General features: G+C 60.5%; 2 non-coding genes across 2 annotated transcripts; both read left to right on the top strand.

Moving 5' to 3' along the window:
* Positions 1–12,614: 12,614 nt before the first annotated feature.
* Positions 12,615–12,733, top strand: LOC131863499 (5S ribosomal RNA). Its single transcript, XR_009362400.1, has one exon. It is a non-coding gene; the product is annotated as a 5S ribosomal RNA (ribosomal RNA).
* A 5,915-nt stretch (positions 12,734–18,648) lies between these two features.
* On the top strand, positions 18,649–18,767 carry LOC131863502 (5S ribosomal RNA). The gene has a single exon (XR_009362403.1). It is a non-coding gene; the product is annotated as a 5S ribosomal RNA (ribosomal RNA).
* The last annotated feature ends 1,233 nt before the right edge of the window (positions 18,768–20,000 follow it).

Here is a 20,000-nt window from a genome sequence, read left to right as displayed (position 1 = left end):
AGGGCGTTGAAGGCAGGAAGCCTGGACGAAAGAGGCTACGAGGTCACCTCGAAGCGGTCTAAGAATCGGGCGCACTTGGGGCGACTACCAGTGCCAACCCCTTATCCCGCGGTGCGTCCGACACACAGAAATTTCCAAGGCGGCCAAGGAGCCTCCCCGCATAGCAATCGGGGTGTGAGGTTACGGATGCAGCATTGATAGCAATCGAGGTGGGAGGCGAAGGATGCAGAAGTGAGAGCCGAGGGATGTAGCAGAGATAGCAATCGGGGTGTGTGATGCAGAAGAGATAGCAATCGAGGTGTGCGGTGGGAAGGGCCCAGCAGCCAGAATGCATGAAGCGACGGATGAAGCAGTGATGACAACCGGGCTGTGAGGAGAGGAGGGATGCAGCCAAGAAAGCAATCAGGGCTCGAGGCAAGGGATGCATCAAGGATAGCAATCATGTTGTGAGGCGAGATTCCAAAGGCTAAACGTGAGAGGCTGCAGGGTCGACTCAGAGAGGTCTATGCATGTGAGAGGCTGAAAGCAAGGTCAACTCGGAGCGGTCTATGCATCGGGCGCGCTTGGGGCGACTACCAGTGCCAACCCCTTATCCCGCGACGCGTCCGACAAAGAGAACGTTCCAAGGCGGCAGAGGAGGTTACCAGCCGAAGGATGCAGTAGCAATAACAGGTATAGTTCCGCGGCGGCCGAGAAGACTCACCGCATAGGAATCGGGATGCGAGGCGAGGGATGCGGCGGGAAGGCCCCGACGGCTAAACGGAAGAGGCTGCAGGGCCGCCTCGGAATGGTCCAAGCATCGGACGCGATTGGGACGACTACCAGTGCCAACCCCTTATCCCGCGATGCGTCCGATACACAGATAGTTCCAAGGCGGCCGAGGAGCCTCACCGCATATCAATCGGGGTGCGAGGCGAGGGATGGGGCGGGAAGGCCCCAACGGCTAGACGGAAGAGGCTTCAGGGCCACCTCGGAATGCTCCAAGCATCGGACGCGCTTGGGGCGACTACCAGTGCCAACCCCTTATCCCGCGATGCGTCCGATACACAGATGGTTCCAAGGCGGCCGAGGAGCCTCACCGCATAGCAATCGGGGGTGCGAGGCGAGGGATGGGGCGGGAAGGCCCCAACGGCTAGACGGAAGAGGCTTCAGGGCCGCCTCGGAATGGTCCAAGCATCGGACGCGCTTGGGGCGACTACCAGTGACAACCCCTCATCCCGCGATGCGTCCGATACGAAGATGGTTCCAAGGCGGCCGAGGAGCCTCACCGCATAGCAATCGGGGTGCGAGGTGGGGGATGCGGCGAGATGGCCCCAACGGCTAGACGGAAGAGGCCACAGGGCCGCGTCGGAATAGTCCAAGCATCGGACGCGCTTGGGGCGACTACCAGTGACAACCCCTTATCCCGCGATGCGTCCGATACGAAGATAGTTCCAAGGCGGCCGAGGAGCCTCACCGCATAGCAATCCGGGTGCGAGGTGGGGGATGCGGCGAGATGGCCCCAACGGCTAGACGGAAGAGGCTGCAGGGCCGCCTCGGAATAGTCCAAGCATCGGACGCGCTTGGGGCGACTACCAGTGACAACCCCTTATCCCGCGATGCTTCCGATACGAAGACAGTTCCAAGGCGGCCGAGGAGCCTCACCGCATAGCAATGGGGGTGCGAGGTGAGGGATGCGGCGAGATGGCCCCAACGGCTAGACGGAAGAGGCCACAGGGCCGCCTCGGAATAGTCCAAGCATCGGACGCGCTTGGGGCGACTACCAGTGACAACCCCTTATCCCGCGATGCATCCGATACGAAGATAGTTCCCAGGCGGCCGAGGAGCCTCACCGCATAGCAATCGGGGTGCGAGGCGAGGGATGCGGCGAGATGGCCCCAAAGGGTAGACGGAAGAGGCTGCGGGGCCGCCTCGGAATAGTCCAAGCATCGAACGCGCTTGGGGCGACTACCACTGCCAACCCCTTATCCCGCGATGCGTCCGATACACAGATAGTTCCGAGGCGGCCGAGGAGCTGGGGGATGCGGCGAGATGGCCCCAACGGCTAGACGGAAGAGGCTGCAGGGCCGCCTCGGAATAGTCCAAGCATCGGACGCGCTTGGGGCGACTACCAGTGACAACCCCTTATCCCGCGATGCGTCCGATACACAGATAGTTCCGAGGCGGCCAAGGAGCCTCACCGCATAGCAATCGTGGTGCGAGGTGGGGGATGCAGCGAGATGGCCCCAACGGCTAGACGGAAGAGGCTGCAGGGCCGCCTCGGAATGGTCCAAGCATCGGACGCGCTTGGGGCGACTACCACTGCCAACCCCTTATCCCGCGATGCGTCCGATACACAGATAGTTCCAAGGCGGCCGAGGAGCCTCACCGAATAGCAATCGGGGTGCGAGGCGAGGGATGCGGCGAGAAAGCCCCAACGGCTAGAGGGAAGAGGCTTCAGGTCCGCCTCGGAATGGTCCAAGCATCGGACGCGCTTGGGGCGACTACCAGTGACAACCCCTTATCCCGCGACGCGTCCGATACACAGATAGTTCCAAGGCGGCCGAGGAGCCTCACCGCATAGCAATCGGGGTGCGAGGCGAGGGATGCGGCGAGAAGGACCCAACGGCTAGACGGAAGAGGCTTCAGGGCCGCCTCGGAATGGTCCAAGCATCGGACGCGCTTGGGGCGACTACCAGTGACAACCCCTTATCCCGCGACGCGTCCGATACACAGATAGTTCCAAGGCGGCCGAGGAGCCTCACCGCATAGCAATCGGGGTGCGAGGCGAGGGATGCGGCGAGAAGGACCCAACGGCTAGACGGAAGAGGCTTCAGGTCCGCCTCGGAATGGTCCAAGCATCGGACGCGCTTGGGGCGACTACCAGTGACAACCCCTTATCCCGCGACGCGTCCGATACACAGATAGTTCCAAGGCGGCCGAGGAGCCTCACCGCATAGCAATCGGGGTGCGAGGCGAGGGATGCGGCGAGAAGGACCCAACGGCTAGACGGAAGAGGCTTCAGGGCCGCCTCGGAATGGTCCAAGCATCGGACGCGCTTGGGGCGACTACCAGTGACAACCCCTTATCCCGCGATGCGTCCGATACACAGATAGTTCCAAGGCGGCCGAGGAGCCTCACCGCATAGCAATCGGGGTGCGAGGCGAGGGATGCGGCGAGAAGGACCCAACGGCTAGACGGAAGAGGCTTCAGGGCCGCCTCGGAATGGTCCAAGCATCGGACGCGCTTGGGGCGACTACCAGTGACAACCCCTTATCCCGCGACGCGTCCGATACACAGATAGTTCCAAGGCGGCCGAGGAGCCTCACCGCATAGCAATCGGGGTGCGAGGCGAGGGATGCGGCAAGAAGGACCCAACGGCTAGACGGAAGAGGCTTCAGGGCCGCCTCGGAATGGTCCAAGCATCGGACGCGCTTGGGGCGACTACCAGTGACAACCCCTTATCCCGCGACGCGTCCGATACACAGATAGTTCCAAGGCGACCGAGGAGCCTCACCGCATAGCAATCGGGGTGCGAGGCGAGGGATGCGGCGAGAAGGACCCAACGGCTAGACGGAAGAGGCTTCAGGTCCGCCTCGGAATGGTCCAAGCATCGGACGCGCTTGGGGCGACTACCAGTGACAACCCCTTATCCCGCGACGCGTCCGATACACAGATAGTTCCAAGGCGGCCGAGGAGCCTCACCGCATAGCAATCGGGGTGCGAGGCGAGGGATGCGGCGAGAAGGACCCAACGGCTAGACGGAAGAGGCTTCAGGGCCGCCTCGGAATGGTCCAAGCATCGGACGCGCTTGGGGCGACTACCAGTGACAACCCCTTATCCCGCGACGCGTCCGATACACAGATAGTTCCAAGGCGGCCGAGGAGCCTCACCGCATAGCAATCGGGGTGCGAGGCGAGGGATGCGGCGAGAAGGACCCAACGGCTAGACGGAAGAGGCTTCAGGGCCGCCTCGGAATGGTCCAAGCATCGGACGCGCTTGGGGCGACTACCAGTGACAACCCCTTATCCCGCGATGCGTCCGATACACAGATAGTTCCAAGGCGGCCGAGGAGCCTCACCGCATAGCAATCGGGGTGCGAGGCGAGGGATGCGGCGAGAAGGACCCAACGGCTAGACGGAAGAGGCTTCAGGGCCGCCTCGGAATGGTCCAAGCATCGGACGCGCTTGGGGCGACTACCAGTGACAACCCCTTATCCCGCGACGCGTCCGATACACAGATAGTTCCAAGGCGGCCGAGGAGCCTCACCGCATAGCAATCGGGGTGCGAGGCGAGGGATGCGGCGAGAAGGACCCAACGGCTAGACGGAAGAGGCTTCAGGGCCGCCTCGGAATGGTCCAAGCATCGGACGCGCTTGGGGCGACTACCAGTGACAACCCCTTATCCCGCGACGCGTCCGATACACAGATAGTTCCAAGGCGGCCGAGGAGCCTCACCGCATAGCAATCGGGGTGCGAGGCGAGGGATGCGGCGAGAAGGACCCAACGGCTAGACGGAAGAGGCTTCAGGGCCGCCTCGGAATGGTCCAAGCATCGGACGCGCTTGGGGCGACTACCAGTGACAACCCCTTATCCCGCGACGCGTCCGATACACAGATAGTTCCAAGGCGGCCGAGGAGCCTCACCGCATAGCAATCGGGGTGCGAGGCGAGGGATGCGGCGAGAAGGACCCAACGGCTAGACGGAAGAGGCTTCAGGGCCGCCTGGGAATGGTCCATGCATCGCACGCGCTTGGGGCGACTACCAGTGACAACCCCTTATCCCGCGACGCGTCCGATACACAGATAGTTCCAAGGCGGCCGAGGAGCCTCACCGCATAGCAATCGGGGTGCGAGGCGAGGGATGCGGCGAGAAGGACCCAACGGCTAGACGGAAGAGGCTTCAGGGCCGCCTCGGAATGGTCCAAGCATCGGACGCGCTTGGGGCGACTACCAGTGACAACCCCTTATCCCGCGACGCGTCCGATACACAGATAGTTCCAAGGCGGCCGAGGAGCCTCACCGCATAGCAATCGGGGTGCGAGTCGAGGGATGCGGCGAGAAGGACCCAACGGCTAGACGGAAGAGGCTTCAGGGCCGCCTCGGAATGGTCCAAGCATCGGACGCGCTTGGGGCGACTACCAGTGACAACCCCTTATCCCGCGATGCGTCTGATACACAGATAGTTCCAAGGCGGCCGAGGAGCCTCACCGCATAGCAATCGGGGTGCGAGGCAAGGGATGCGGCGAGAAGGACCCAACGGCTAGACGGAAGAGGCTTCAGGGCCGCCTCGGAATGGTCCAAGCATCGGACGCGCTTGGGGCGACTACCGTTGCCAACCCCTTATCCCGCGATGCGTCTGATACACAGATAGTTCCGAGGCGGCCGAGGAGCCTCACCGCATAGCAATCGGGTTGCGAGGCAGATTATTGGGAAGGGAACCCCCTGGGATGCGGCTCAAGCAGTGCCCAAAGGGACTGGAATGCGGAATCACATCGAGAGACCCAAATGCTATACGAGGGCTCAAATCGAATTATCGATTTGGCCACGACATGGACGCATCGGAACGACTACCTTTGCCGAACCACTCGCAATTGCATCCATACCGAAACCAATAGACATTTCCGTTAGAGCCCTCGCATAGCATTCGGGAATCTCGCATGCCCCTCTAAATCGACCAATGCTGGCGCTCAACGAAAATCCGAGCGCTACCACCGTTCGAGCGCCAGCATTGGTCGAGTTAGAGGGGCACGGGGGAGAATGCTCCAGTCAACACCTCCCCTATATAAGTTATTTGTCCGATTCTCGCACAACCGTAGTCTGCCTCGTCGAATCAAACAACGGTCCCAGATTCCGACTTCCGTTCCGTAGAGACCCAAAAGCTAGATGGAGGCTCGCAAGAAAGAGAGTCGGCGCATAGCAATCGGGTTTCTCGAACGTTTAGGGACCGAGCTCACTTGCGGATAGGGCAAAATCCGCCAAGCAACCCAAAAGCTAGACGGGGGCTCGAATCGAATCGCCTAGGCGGCCACAACAACGACGTGTTGGATCGACTACCAGTGCCAAACCATTCAGCAAGACTAGTCTGTGTCGAGGCCGGATAGAGATTCTCAGAGAGCGCCCGTATAGCATTTAGGAGACCTGCCGCGTCCCTCACACTCGACAAATGGTGGTGCACGTTTATAAATCCGAGCGATCCCAACCCTTTCAAGCACCAACATCGGTCGAGATAGAGGGGCACGGAGGGGGCTGCGTGAGACAACACAGTCCCCTATATAAGTTATTTGTCCGATTCTCACACATCCGAAGAATGGTCATCAAATCGGACAACAGCCCAAACTTCCGACTTCCGTCCCAGAAAGCCCAAGAGCTATCTAAAACGTTCATGGCCGGAACTCGATCGCGGCTATACCAGTCCGCCAAGCAACCCAAAAGCTAGACTGGAGCTCTAGTCGAATCACCTCTGTGGCCATTGCAAGGACGTGTTGGAGCGACTACCATTGCCGAACCATTCCGCAGGTCGAGTCCATACCAAGGCCGCATAGAGATTCACGATGAGCTCCTGCATAGCAATCAGGAGACTTGCCGTGTCCATCACAATCGATAAATCCTGGTGCAAGATTTTTGCATCCGAGCGCTCCAACCAGTCGAGCACCAGCATCAATCGACATAAACGGGCACGGGGGGAGGATGCTCGAGAACACTACCTCCCCTATATAAGTTATTTGTCCGATTCTCAAGCAGCCGAAGTCTGGTCATCGAATCGGGTCAAAGACCACAACTTCCGACTTTACCCACAATGCAAGTCATCGAATCGAACATCGGCCCCCGAGTCGGACTCCATGCGTATGTCAGGTCATCGGACCCAAATTCCGCCTTCCTGCGCATGGCGGGCCATCAATATCAACTCGGTCATCGGACCCAAACTCCGCCTTTCTGCGCATGGCACGCCTTCAAATCGGTCATCGGACCCAAATTCCGCCTTCCTGTGCATGGCGGGCCATCAACATCAACTCGGTCATCGGACCCAAATTCCGCCTTTCTGCGCATGGCACGCCATCAACTCGGTCATCGGACCCAAATTCCGCCTTCCTGCGCATGGCAGGTCATCGGACACAAATTCAGACCTCGCCAATATGCCTACGTATCGAATCGGTCATCGGACCCAACTTCCGACTTCATCCATACTGTAGGGTCTTTGAGGTTGGCGCGGTGCGCTCAACCCGGGGAGTCGACCCATCGAAGCATACACCTCCCCTATATAAGCTATTTGTCCGATTCCCACACCTGTGTAGTTTGCACCTCTGACCAGGACATCGACCCCAACTTCCGAACTCGACTGCAACGACGGCACCAGCGCCTTGGTGCGCACCTTGCGACGCACAGTCCCAACATTCGCCTTCCTGCACATGGCAGGTCATCGGACCCAAATTCCGACCTCGCGAGTATGCCTACATATCGAATCGGTCATCGGACACAACTTCCGACTTCATCCATACCGTAGGGTCTTTGAGGTTGGCGCGGTGCGCTCAACCCGGGGAGTCGACCCAACGAAGCATACACCTCCCCTATATAAGCTATTTGTCCGATTCCCACACCTGTGTAGTTTGCACCTCCGATCAGGACATCGACCCCAACTTCCGAACTCGCCTGCAACGACCGAACCAGCGCCTTGGTGCGCACCTTGCAACGCACAGTGCCAACATTCGCCTTCCTGCACATGGCAGGTCATCGGACCCAAATTCCGACCTCGCGAGTATGCCTACATATCGAATCGGTCATCGGACCCAACTTCCGACTTCATCCATACCGTAGGGTCTTTGAGGTTGGCGCGGTGCGCTCAACCCGGGGAGTCGACCCAACGAAGCATACACCTCCCCTATATAAGCTATTTGTCCGATTCCCACACCTGTGTAGCTTGCACCTCCGATCAGGACATCGACCCCAACTTCCGAACTCGACTAAAAAGACCGCACCAGCACCTTGGTGTGCACCTTGCAACGCACAGTGCCAACATTCGCCTTCCTGCACATGGCAGGTCATCGGACCCAAATTCCGACCTCATGAGCATACCTACTAATCGAATCGGTCATCGGACCCAACTTCCGACTTCATCCATACCGTAGGGTCTTTGAGGTTGGCGCGGTGCGCTCAACCTGGGGAGTCGACCCATCGAAGCATACACCTCCCCTATATAAGCTATTTGTCCGATTCCGACACCTGTGTAGTTTGCACCTCCGCTCAGGACATCGACCCCAACTTCCGAACTCGCCTGCAACGACCGAACCAGCGCCTTGGTGCGCACCAAAAGTGCGCACTTTTGGAGGGCACTTTTGTGCGCTCCAAAGGTGCGCACTTTTGGAGGGCACTTTTGTGCGCTCCAAAGGTGCGCACTTTTGGAGGGCACTTTTTGGAGGGCACTTTTGTGCGCTCCAAAGGTGCGCACTTTTGGAGGGCACTTTTTGGAGGGCACTTTTCTGCGCTCCAAAGGTGCGCACTTTTGGAGGGCACTTTTTGGAGGGCACTTTTCTGCGCTCCAAAGGTGCGCACTTTTGGAGGGCACTTTTTGGAGGGCACTTTTCTGCGCTCCAAAGGTGCGCACTTTTGGAGGGCACTTTTTGGAGGGCACTTTTCTGCGCTCCAAAGGTGCGCACTTTTGGAGGGCACTTTTGTGCACTCCAAAGGTGCACACTTTTGGAGGGCACTTTTTGGAGGGCACTTTTCTGCACTCCAAAGGTGCGCACTTTTGGAGGGCACTTTTTGGAGGGCACTTTTGTGCGCTCCAAAGGTGCGCACTTTTGGAGGGCACTTTTTGGAGGGCACTTTTGTGCGCTCCAAAGGTGCGCACTTTTGGAGGGCACTTTTGTGCACTCCAAAGGTGCGCACTTTTGGAGGGCACTTTTCCTGCGCTCCAAAGGTGCACACCTAGGTGAGCACCTTCGACCACACCTTGTAGCACACCAAACTCTGACTTTCGACTTCATCCGCAATGCAGGGTCTTTGAGGTTGGCGCAATGCGCACAACCAGGGGAGTCGACCCATCAAACCCAACACCTCCCCTATATAAGCTATTTGTCTGATTCTCATACATGCGTAGCCTGCAGGAGCAATTAGGACATCGACCCCAACTTTCGGCTTCTAAACGAAAACAAGGTCTTTGAGGTTGGTGTAATGCGAACAACTAGGGGAGTCAACCCATCAAACCCAACACCTCCCCTATATAAGCTATTTGTCTGATTCTCATACATGTGTAGTCTACAGGAGCAATTAGGACATCGACCCCAACTTTTGACTTCTTAACGAAAACAAGGTCTTTGAGGTTGACGTAATGCGCACAACCAGGGGAGTCGACCCATCAAACCCAACACCTCCCCTATATAAGCTATTTGTCCGATTCTCATACATGTGTAGCCTACAGGAGCCATTAGGACATTGACCCCAACTTTTGACTTCTTAACGAAAACAAGGTCTTTGAGGTTGGCGTAATGCGCACAACCAAGGGAGTTGACCCATCAAACCCAACACCTCCCCTATATAAGCTATTTGTCTGATTCTCATACATGTGTAGCCTGCAACAACGATTAGGACATCCACCCCAACTTCTGAATTCGTCTGCGTTGACCGCACCAAAGGTGCACGCCTTGGTGCTCACCAAAATCCGACTTCCGACTTCTTCTGCTATGCGGGGTCTTTGAGGTTGGCGCAGTGCGCACAACCAGGGGAGTCAACCCACCGAATGCAACACCTCCCCTATATAAGCTATTTGTCTGATTCTCATACATGCGTAGACTGCAGCAATGATTAGGACATCCACCCCAACTTTTGACTTCTTAAACAAGACAGGGTCTTTGAAGTTGGTGCAGTGCACACAACCAGGGGAGTCGACCCATCAAACGCAACACCTCCCCTATATAAAGCTATTTGTCCGATTCTCATACGTGTAGTCTGCAGCAGCGATTAGGACATCGACCCCAACTTCCGAATTCGTTTGCATTGACCGCACCAAAGGTGCACGCCTTGGTGTGCACCTTGGAGTGCACTTTGGTGCTCACCTCGGTGCACACTTTGGTGTGCACCTCGGTGTGCACCAAAGGTGCGCACCTTGGAGCGCACCAAAGGTGTACACTTTGGAGCGCACCACATAGGGTCTTTGAGAGGTTGGCGCAGTGCGCACACCAAGGTGGGTGTTGAGGTGCGTGCCGAGGTGGGTGGGTGCTAGGGTGCGCTCCATGGTGGGTGCCAGGGTGGGTGCGTGCTAGGGTGGATTCCAAAGAGGGTCATAGGGTGGGTGCCAAGGTGGGTTGGTGATATAGTGGGTTCAAAGGTGGGTACTAGGGTGGGTTCCAAGGTGGGTCACAAGTTGGGTGCCAGGATGCGTGGGTGTTAGGTTGGGTGCCAAGGTGGGCTCCTGCGTGGGTGGGTGCTAGGGTGGGTTTCAAGGTGGACGCGAGGGCGGGTGCCAAGGTGGGTAACAAGTTGGGTGTTAGGATGGGTGAGTGCTAGAGTGGGTGCCAAGGTGGGTGGGTGCTAAGGTGGATGCCAAGGTGGTTCACAGGGTGGGTGGGTTCTAGGGTGAGTTCCAAGGTGGGTCACAGGTTTAGTGCTAGGGTGCGTGTCAAGGCGGGTGTCGAGGTGCCTGGGTGCTAGGGTGTGGATGCCAATGTGGGTCATAGGGTGGGTACTAGGGTGGGCTGCAATGTGGGTGCCAAGGTGGGTAACATGCTCGGTTGGTTCTAAATTGGGTGTCAGGGTGGGTGTGCACCCACCTTGCCCGAGGTGGGTGCCAAGGTGCCAGTGTGGGTGGGTGCTAAGGTGGATGCCAAGGTGGGTGAGAAGGTGGGTGATAGGTTGAGTGGTAGGATGGGTGGGTGCCAAGATGGGTCACAGGGTGGGTGCAAGGGTGGGTAGGTGCTAGGGTTGGTGTCAGGGTGGGTGGGTGCTAGGTTGGGTTCCAAGGTGGGTGCGAGGGTGAGTGTCAAGGTGGGTCACAGGTTAGGTGCTAGGATGGGTGAGTGCTAGGGTGCAAAGGTGCCAGGGTGGGTGCTAGGATGGGTCGATGCTAGGGTGAGTGGCAAGGTGGGTCCACAAGTGTCAAGGTGGGTGCCGAGGTGGGTGCCAACTTGGGTTCCAAGGTGGGTGCCAAGTGGGCGACTGCTATGGTGGATGCCAAGGTGGGTCACGGGGTGGGTGCCAAGTTGCTAGGTTGTGTTCCAAGGTGGGTGCCAACGTGGCTGCTAGGGTGCGTGGGTTAAAGGGTGTGTCACAACGTGGGTGCCAGGATGGGTGCGCACCCACACTGGCCAAGACGGGTGCAAGGTTGGGTTCCAAGCCCGGTCACAGGCTGGGTGCTAGGATGGGTGGGTGCCAAGGTGGGCACCAGGGTGGGTGCACCCACCCTGGCCAAGGTGGGTCACGGGGTGGGTCCTAGGGTGGGTAACAGGGTGGGTACTAAGGTGCGTGCCAAGGTGGGTCATGGGGTGGGTGCCAAGGTGGGCACCAGGGTGGGTGTGCACCAACCCTAGCCAGGGTAGGTCACGGGGTGGTTGTCGGGGTGGGCGTCAAGGAGCCAAGGTGGGTGGCAAGTAGCCAAGTTGCGTGCCAAGGTGGGTGTCGGGGTGGGTGCCAAGGATCCAAGGTGGGTGCCAAGGAACCAAGGTGGGTGTCTGGGTGGGTGCCGAGGTGGGAGCCAGGGTGGGTCCCAAGGTGAGTGCAAAGGTGGGTGCCAGGGTCAAGGTGAGTGCCAATGTGGGTTCCAAGGTGCCAGGGTCAGGGTGAGTGCCAATGTGGGTTCAAAGGTGCTAAGTTGGGTGCGAGGTTGGGTGCGAGGGTGGGTGGGTGCCAAGGTGTGCTAGGTGGAAGCCCGGGTGGGTCGGCATCCCATGGGTGTCGAGTTGGGTGCCTGATGGGTGCTTCTTGTCAAGTTTTAGTCGTCGGGACTCATTTCGAGCCTTAGAGGTCGTTTCTTGTCCGGTTGCCCTGTCTTCGACCTGGGAACCCAATTTTGGTCCTCGGGTCCCATTTTTTTTTGTCTCGCATCCCACTTTTGGCCTGTGGCCTTTTCGGGGTCGATTCTCGTTTTGGGCATCAGAGCATGTTTCTTCTCCTAAAACCCAATATTTGTTTATTAAGTCTCGGAACACATTTTTGTTCTCGTGGACCCATCATGGGTCTTGGAACGCATTTGTGGTCCTTGGGTCCCATTTTGCATCCCGAAACTTGTGTTTTGGTGCTTGATCCCTATTTTGGGTGCCCACCTTGCACCAAGTGCGCACCCGGGGCAAACCGAGCGCCTTGGTGCACCGGGGCAAGATCGAGCGTGCACCCGAGGCGAACATGCACCAAGGTGCACTCGGCCCACATGTGAGCGCAGGTCGTTGCGCCCGAGGTGGTGTGTGGGCACCGCGTTGCAGACGGGACACTGCACGCACACGACGCCCCGTCCAGGTGCACGCACGTAGGCCGGGCCGGGTGCACACCCGACGCCCTAGCAAGGTGCGCGCACCCGGGCAGGGCTCACACTTGGCGAACGGGGCGCACTTCGCGAGGGAGGGTGTGCACCTCGACGGGGGTGGGTGGCCGGGGTGGATTCGCACGTGGGTCGCGGTTTGCTAAGTACACACTGCGACAAGCTCATAACGGGTGCGATCATACCAGCGTTAGTGCACCGGATCCCATCAGAACTCCGCAGTTAAGCGCGCTTGGGCCGGAGTAGTACTAGGATGGGTGACCTCCCGGGAAGTCCCGGTGTTGCACCCTTTCTTAGTTTTTCGCCGGGCGTCGCAATGCTATTTGAATAAACCTTTTGCCCGTTTGCGTTCTCGTCGGGGCCGGGCCGGGCCGGGGTGCGCTGCCCGCACTACCGCGCGCGCGGGGGCGACACCGAGCGCGCACCCGAGGCGCCCCGAGCACACAGGCCACGGTGCAACCCGGGCGTTGTGCGCGCACCCCGGTGCGCCCGAGGTGCTGCGCGCGCACCCAGGTGAAATCGGTGTGCACCTCGGCCAGTGCGCGCTCGGTCGAGTCGCGCACGTTGGCCAAGGTGCACGGTGATGTTTCTTACTCTAAGGTTCCGCACCAGACGCCCGGGACAGGTGAGCGAAGCTGGGCGGGGCCGGGTGCGCGGCCGGGGCAGGTGCACGCAGCTGGAGAGAGCTTTGGAGCACACCAGAGGTGCGCACCTTGGAGCACACTTCGGAGCGCACCAATGATGCGCTCCATTCAAAAGTTTCCTGAAAAGGCAAAAAAAGTTGAGATTATAGAATTTCCCACTTGAGAGATTGTAAAAAAAAAAAATTTAAAATGAAGGAAACGCGGGTGCCAAGGTGTGCGCGCCCGGGTGCGCAGCCCAGCCAAGGTGTGCGCACCAAGGCGCCCACCCTGGCGAAGGTGCACGCAAGGTGCGCACCCGAGGCAAACCGGACAATTAACCCAACTTTCGACTTCGCGCGCACCTGCGCACCTTGGAGCGCACTTCGGAGCGCTCCTTGTTGCGCACCAATCTTGGGCACCTCGGAGTGCACCATGGCGCCCACCAAGGTGCGCACCCGGGGCAAACCGAGCTCCGACTTCGTGCGCACCTTGGAGCGCACGAAAGGTGCGCACCATGGCGCCCACCAAGGTGCGCAGCCCAGCCAAGGCGTGCGCATCAAGGTGCGCACCCTGGCGAAGGTGCGCACCCGGGGCAAACCGAGCTCCGACTTCGTGCGCACCTTGGAGCGCACAAAGGGTGCGCAACCCAGCCAAGGTGTGCGCACCCCGGGCAAACCGAGCTCCGAATCGTGCGCACCTTGGAGCACACTTCGGAGCCCTCCTTGGTGCGCACCGATGTTGCGCACCTCGGAGCGCACCCGGGGAAAACAATGCAATTAACCCGACTTTCGACTTCGTGGGCACCTCGGAGCGCTCTCGGGTTCGCACCTCGGAGCACACCGAGGTGCGCACCTTTGATGCGCTGCCTTCACCAATTTCCAGAAAAGGCAAGAAAACATTGAGAAGGTGTGCGCACCGAGGTGCCCACCCTGGCGAAGGTGCACGCGAGGTGCGCACCCGGGGCAAACCGGGCTCCGACTTCGTGCACGCCATGCTGCGCACCTTGGAGGGCCATGGTGCGCACCTTGGAGCACACTTCGGAGCGCTCAATGGTGCCCAACCCAGCCAAGGTGCCCACCGCGGCGAAGGTGCACGCGAGGTGCGCACCCGGGGCAAACCGGGCTCCGACTTCGTGCACGCCGCACCTTGGAGCACACTTCGGAGCGCTCCTTGGTGCGCACCAGGGCGCGCAACCCAGCCGAGGTGCCCACCCCGGCGAAGGTGCACGCGGGGTGCGCACCCGAGGCAAACCGGGCTCCGACTTCGTGCACGCCATGGTGCCCACCGCGGCGAAGGTGCACGCGAGGTGCGCACCCGGGGCAAACCGGGCTCCGACTTCGTGCACGCCGCACCTTGGAGCACACTTCGGAGCGCTCCTTGGTGCGCACCAGGGCGCGCAACCCAGCCGAGGTGCCCACCCCGGCGAAGGTGCACGCGAGGTGCGCACCCGGGGCAAACCGGGCTCCGACTTCGTGCATGCCATGGTGCCCACCGCGGCGAAGGTGCACGCGAGGTGCGCACCCGGGGCAAACCGGGCTCCGACTTCGTGCACGCCGCACCTTGGAGCACACTTCGGAGCGCTCCTTGGTGCGCACCATGGTGCCCACCAGGGCGCGCAACCCCGCCGAAGGTGCACGCGAGGTGCGCACCCGGGGCAAACCGGGCTCCGACTTCGTGCACGCCGCACCTTGGAGCACACTTCGGAGCGCTCCTTGGTGCGCACCAGGGCGCGCAACCCCGCCGAAGGTGCACGCGAGGTGCGCACCCGGGGCAAACCGGGCTCCGACTTCGTGCACGCCATGGTGCGCACCAGGGTGCCCACCGCGGCGAAGGTGCGCACCCGGGGCAAACCGGGCTCCGACTTCGTGCACGCCGCACCTTGGAGCACACTTCGGAGCGCTCCTTGGTGCGCACCAGGGCGCGCAACCCAGCCGAGGTGCCCACCCCGGCGAAGGTGCACGCGAGGTGCGCACCCGGGGCAAACCGGGCTCCGACTTCGTGCACGCCATGGTGCCCACCGCGGCGAAGGTGCGCACCCGGGGCAAACCGGGCTAGGACTTCGTGCACGCCGCACCTTGGAGCACACTTCGGAGCGCTCCTTGGTGCACACCATGGTGCCCACCAGGCCGCGCAACCCAGCCAAGGTGTGCGCACCAAGGTGCACGCGAGGTGCGCACCCGGGGCAAACCGGGGTCCGGCTTCGTGCACGCCGCACCTTGGAGCACACATCGGGGCGCTCCCGGGTTCGCACCGGCGTTGCGCACCGTGGTGGGCACCTCGGAGCGCACCGTGGTGGGCACCTCGGAGCACACCAAGGTGGGCAGCGAGGTGCGCACCTTTGATGCGATGCCTTCACTAATTTCCATAAAAGGCAAAAGAAAACGAGATTTTAAAATTTCCGTTTTGAAAGATAGTGAGAAAAAGGGAATGCTGGTGCCATCTTGAGCCCGCCCTGGTGCGCAGCCCAGCCAAGGTGTGCGCACCAAGGTGCCCACCCTGGCGAAGGTGCGCGCCCGGGCAATTAACCCAACTTCCAACTTCGCGCGCGCCAGGGTGGGAGCGCACCCAACAACCGGGCCTGGGAAGAGCCAATGCGAGAAACCCCACCAAACGCTCTGACAAAAAAAGAGGGGGCGCTCCAGTAACCCCGCTTCGGAGCGCACCCTGGGCAAACCCAGCCAGGGTGCCCACCCCGGCCAAGGTGCAGGCGAGGTGCGCACCCGGGGCAAACCGGGCTCCGACAACGTGCACGCCGCACCTTGGAGCACACTTCGTAGCGCTCCCGGGTGCGCACCTCAGAGCACACCAAGGTGGGCAGCGAGGTGCGCACCTTTGATGCGCTGCCTTCACTAATTTCCAGAAAAGGCAAAAAAAAGAGGAGATTTTAAAATTTCCGTTTTGAAAGATAGTGAAAAAAACGGAACGCGGGTGCCATCTTGAGCCCGCCCTGGTGCACAGCCCAGGTAAGGTGCCCACCCTGGCAAAGGTGCGCACCCGGGCAATTAACCCTACTTCCGACTTCGTGCGCGCCAGGGTGGCAACCGGGCCTGGGAAGAGCCAATGCGAGAAACCCCACCAAACGCTCCGACAAAAAAAGAGGCGGCGCTCCAATAACCCCGCTTCGGAGCGCAGCCGGGGCAAACCCAGCCAAGGTGCCCACCCCGACGAAGGTGCACGCGAGGTGCGCACCCGGGGCAAACCGGGCTCCGACAACGTGCACGCAGCACCTTGGAGCACACTTCGAAGCACTCCCGGGTGCCCACCGGCGTTGCGCACCGTGGTGGGCAGCGAGGTGCGCACCTTTGATGCGCTGCCTTCACTAATTTCCAGAAAAGGCAAAAAAAAATGAGATTTTAAAATTTCCGTTTTGAAAGATAGTGAAAAAAACGGAACGCGGGTGCCATCTTGAGCCCGCCCTGGTGCGCAGCCCAGGCAAGGCATGCGCACCAAGGTGCCCACCCGCGGTGCACGCCCGGGGCAAACCGGGCTCCGACTTCGTGCAGGCCGCACCTTGGAGCACACTTCGGAGCGCTCCTTGGTGCGCACCATGGTGCCCACCAGGGCGCACCCGGGGCAAACCGGGCTCCGACTTCGTGCACGCCGCACCTTGGAGCACACATCGGAGCGCTCCCAGGTTCGCACCAGCGTTGCGCACCTTTGATGCGCTGCCTTCACTAATTTCCAGAAAAGGCAAAAAAAAACGATATTTTAAAATTTCCGTTCTGAAAGATAGTGAAAAAAACGGAACGCGGGTGCCATCTTGAGCCCTTCCTGGTGCGCAGCCCAGGCAAGTTGTGCGCACCAAGGTGCCCACCCTGGCGGAGGTGCGCGCCCGGGGCAAACCGGGCTCCGACTTCGTGCACTGCATGGTGCCCACCAAGGCGCGCAACCCAGCCAAGGTGCCCACCGCAGCGAAGGTGCACGCGAGGTGCGCACCCGAGGTGCACACCCGGGGCAAACCGAGCTCCGACTTCGTGCACGCCGCACCTTGGAGCACACTTCAGAGCGCTCCTTGGTGCGCACCAGGGCGCGCAACCCAGCCAAGGTGCTCACCCCGGCGAAGGTGCACGCGAGGTGCGCACCCGGGGCAAGCCGGGCTCGGACTTCGTGCACGCCGCACCTTGGAGCACACATCGGAGCGCTCCCGGGTTCGCACCAGCATTGCGCACCTTTGATGCGCTGCCTTCACTAATTTCCAGAAAAGGCAAAAAAAAAAAAAAAACGAGATTTTAAAATTTCCGTTTTGAAAGATAGTGAAAAAAACGGAACGCGGGTGCCATCTTGAGCCCGCCCTGGTGTGCAGCCCAGGCAAGTTGTGCGCACCAAGGCACCCACCCTGGCCAAGGTGGGTCACGGGGTGGGTCCTAGGGTGGGTAACGGGGTGGGTACTAAGGTGCGTGCCAAGGTGGGTCATGGGGTGGGTGCCAAGGTGGGCACCAGGGTGGGTGTGCACCAACCCTAGCCAGGGTAGGTCACGGGGTGGTTGTCGGGGTGGGCGTCAAGGAGCCAAGGTGGGTGGCAAGTAGCCAAGTTGCGTGCCAAGGTGGGTGTCGGGGTGGGTGCCAAGGATCCAAGGTGGGTGCCAAGGAACCAAGGTGGGTGTCTGGGTGGGTGCCGAGGTGGGAGCCAGGGTGGGTCCCAAGGTGAGTGCAAAGGTGGGTGCCAGGGTCAAGGTGAGTGCCAATGTGGGTTCCAAGGTGCCAGGGTCAGGGTGAGTGCCAATGTGGGTTCAAAGGTGCTAAGTTGGGTGCGAGGTTGGGTGCGAGGGTGGGTGGGTGCCAAGGTGTGCTAGGTGGAAGCCCGGGTGGGTCGGCATCCCATGGGTGTCGAGTTGGGTGCCTGATGGGTGCTTCTTGTCAAGTTTTAGTCGTCGGGACTCATTTCGAGCCTTAGAGGTCGTTTCTTGTCCGGTTGCCCTGTCTTCGACCTGGGAACCCAATTTTGGTCCTCGGGTCCCATTTTTTTTTGTCTCGCATCCCACTTTTGGCCTGTGGCCTTTTCGGGGTCGATTCTCGTTTTGGGCATCAGAGCATGTTTCTTCTCCTAAAACCCAATATTTGTTTATTAAGTCTCGGAACACATTTTTGTTCTCGTGGACCCATCATGGGTCTTGGAACGCATTTGTGGTCCTTGGGTCCCATTTTGCATCCCGAAACTTGTGTTTTGGTGCTTGATCCCTATTTTGGGTGCCCACCTTGCACCAAGTGCGCACCCGGGGCAAACCGAGCGCCTTGGTGCACCGGGGCAAGATCGAGCGTGCACCCGAGGCGCCCCGAACATGCACCAAGGTGCACTCGGCCCACATGTGAGCGCAGGTCGTTGCGCCCGAGGTGGTGTGTGGGCACCGCGTTGCAGACGGGACACTGCACGCACACGACGCCCCGTCCAGGTGCACGCACGTAGGCCGGGCCGGGTGCACACCCGACGCCCTAGCAAGGTGCGCGCACCCGGGCAGGGCTCACACTTGGCGAACGGGGCGCACTTCGCGAGGGAGGGTGTGCACCTCGACGGGGGTGGGTGGCCGGGGTGGATTCGCACGTGGGTCGCGGTTTGCTAAGTACACACTGCGACAAGCTCATAACGGGTGCGATCATACCAGCGTTAGTGCACCGGATCCCATCAGAACTCCGCAGTTAAGCGCGCTTGGGCCGGAGTAGTACTGGGATGGGTGACCTCCCGGGAAGTCCCGGTGTTGCACCCTTTTTTAGTTTTTCGCCGGGCGTCGCAATGCTATTTGAATAAACCTTTTGCCCGTTTGCGTTCTCGTCGGGGCCGGGCCGGGCCGGGGTGCGCTGCCCGCACTACCGCGCGCGCGGGGGCGACACCGAGCGCGCACCCGAGGCGCCCCGAGCACACAGGCCACGGTGCAACCCGGGCGTTGTGCGCGCACCCCGGTGCGCCCGAGGTGCTGCGCGCGCACCCAGGTGAAATCGGTGTGCACCTCGGCCAGTGCGCGCTCGGTCGAGTCGCGCACGTTGGCCAAGGTGCACGGTGATGTTTCTTACTCTAAGGTTCCGCACCAGACGCCCGGGACAGGTGAGCGAAGCTGGGCGGGGCCGGGTGCGCGGCCGGGGCAGGTGCACGCAGCTAGAGAGAGCTTTGGAGCACACCAGAGGTGCGCACCTTGGAGCACACTTCGGAGCGCACCAATGATGCGCTCCATTCAAAAGTTTCCTGAAAAGGCAAAAAAAGTTGAGATTATAGAATTTCCCACTTGAGAGATTGTAAAAAAAAAAAATTTAAAATGAAGGAAACGCGGGTGCCAAGGTGTGCGCGCCCGGGTGCGCAGCCCAGCCAAGGTGTGCGCACCAAGGCGCCCACCCTGGCGAAGGTGCACGCAAGGTGCGCACCCGAGGCAAACCGGACAATTAACCCAACTTTCGACTTCGCGCGCACCTGCGCACCTTGGAGCGCACTTCGGAGCGCTCCTTGGTGCGCACCAATCTTGGGCACCTCGGAGTGCACCATGGCGCCCACCAAGGTGCGCACCCGGGGCAAACCGAGCTCCGACTTCGTGCGCACCTTGGAGCGCACGAAAGGTGCGCACCATGGCGCCCACCAAGGTGCGCAGCCCAGCCAAGGCGTGCGCATCAAGGTGCGCACCCTGGCGAAGGTGCGCACCCGGGGCAAACCGAGCTCCGACTTCGTGCGCACCTTGGAGCGCACAAAGGGTGCGCAACCCAGCCAAGGTGTGCGCACCCCGGGCAAACCGAGCTTCGAATCGTGCGCACCTTGGAGCACACTTCGGAGCCCTCCTTGGTGCGCACCGATGTTGCGCACCTCGGAGCGCACCCGGGGAAAACAATGCAATTAACCCGACTTTCGACTTCGTGGGCACCTCGGAGCGCTCTCGGGTTCGCACCTCGGAGCACACCGAGGTGCGCACCTTTGATGCGCTGCCTTCACCAATTTCCAGAAAAGGCAAGAAAACATT

This window comes from Cryptomeria japonica, unplaced genomic scaffold (assembly GCF_030272615.1).
Source record: "Cryptomeria japonica unplaced genomic scaffold, Sugi_1.0 HiC_scaffold_64, whole genome shotgun sequence".
Lineage (NCBI taxonomy): Eukaryota > Viridiplantae > Streptophyta > Pinopsida > Cupressales > Cupressaceae > Cryptomeria > Cryptomeria japonica.
This window is presented reverse-complemented; position numbering and strand designations above follow the sequence as displayed.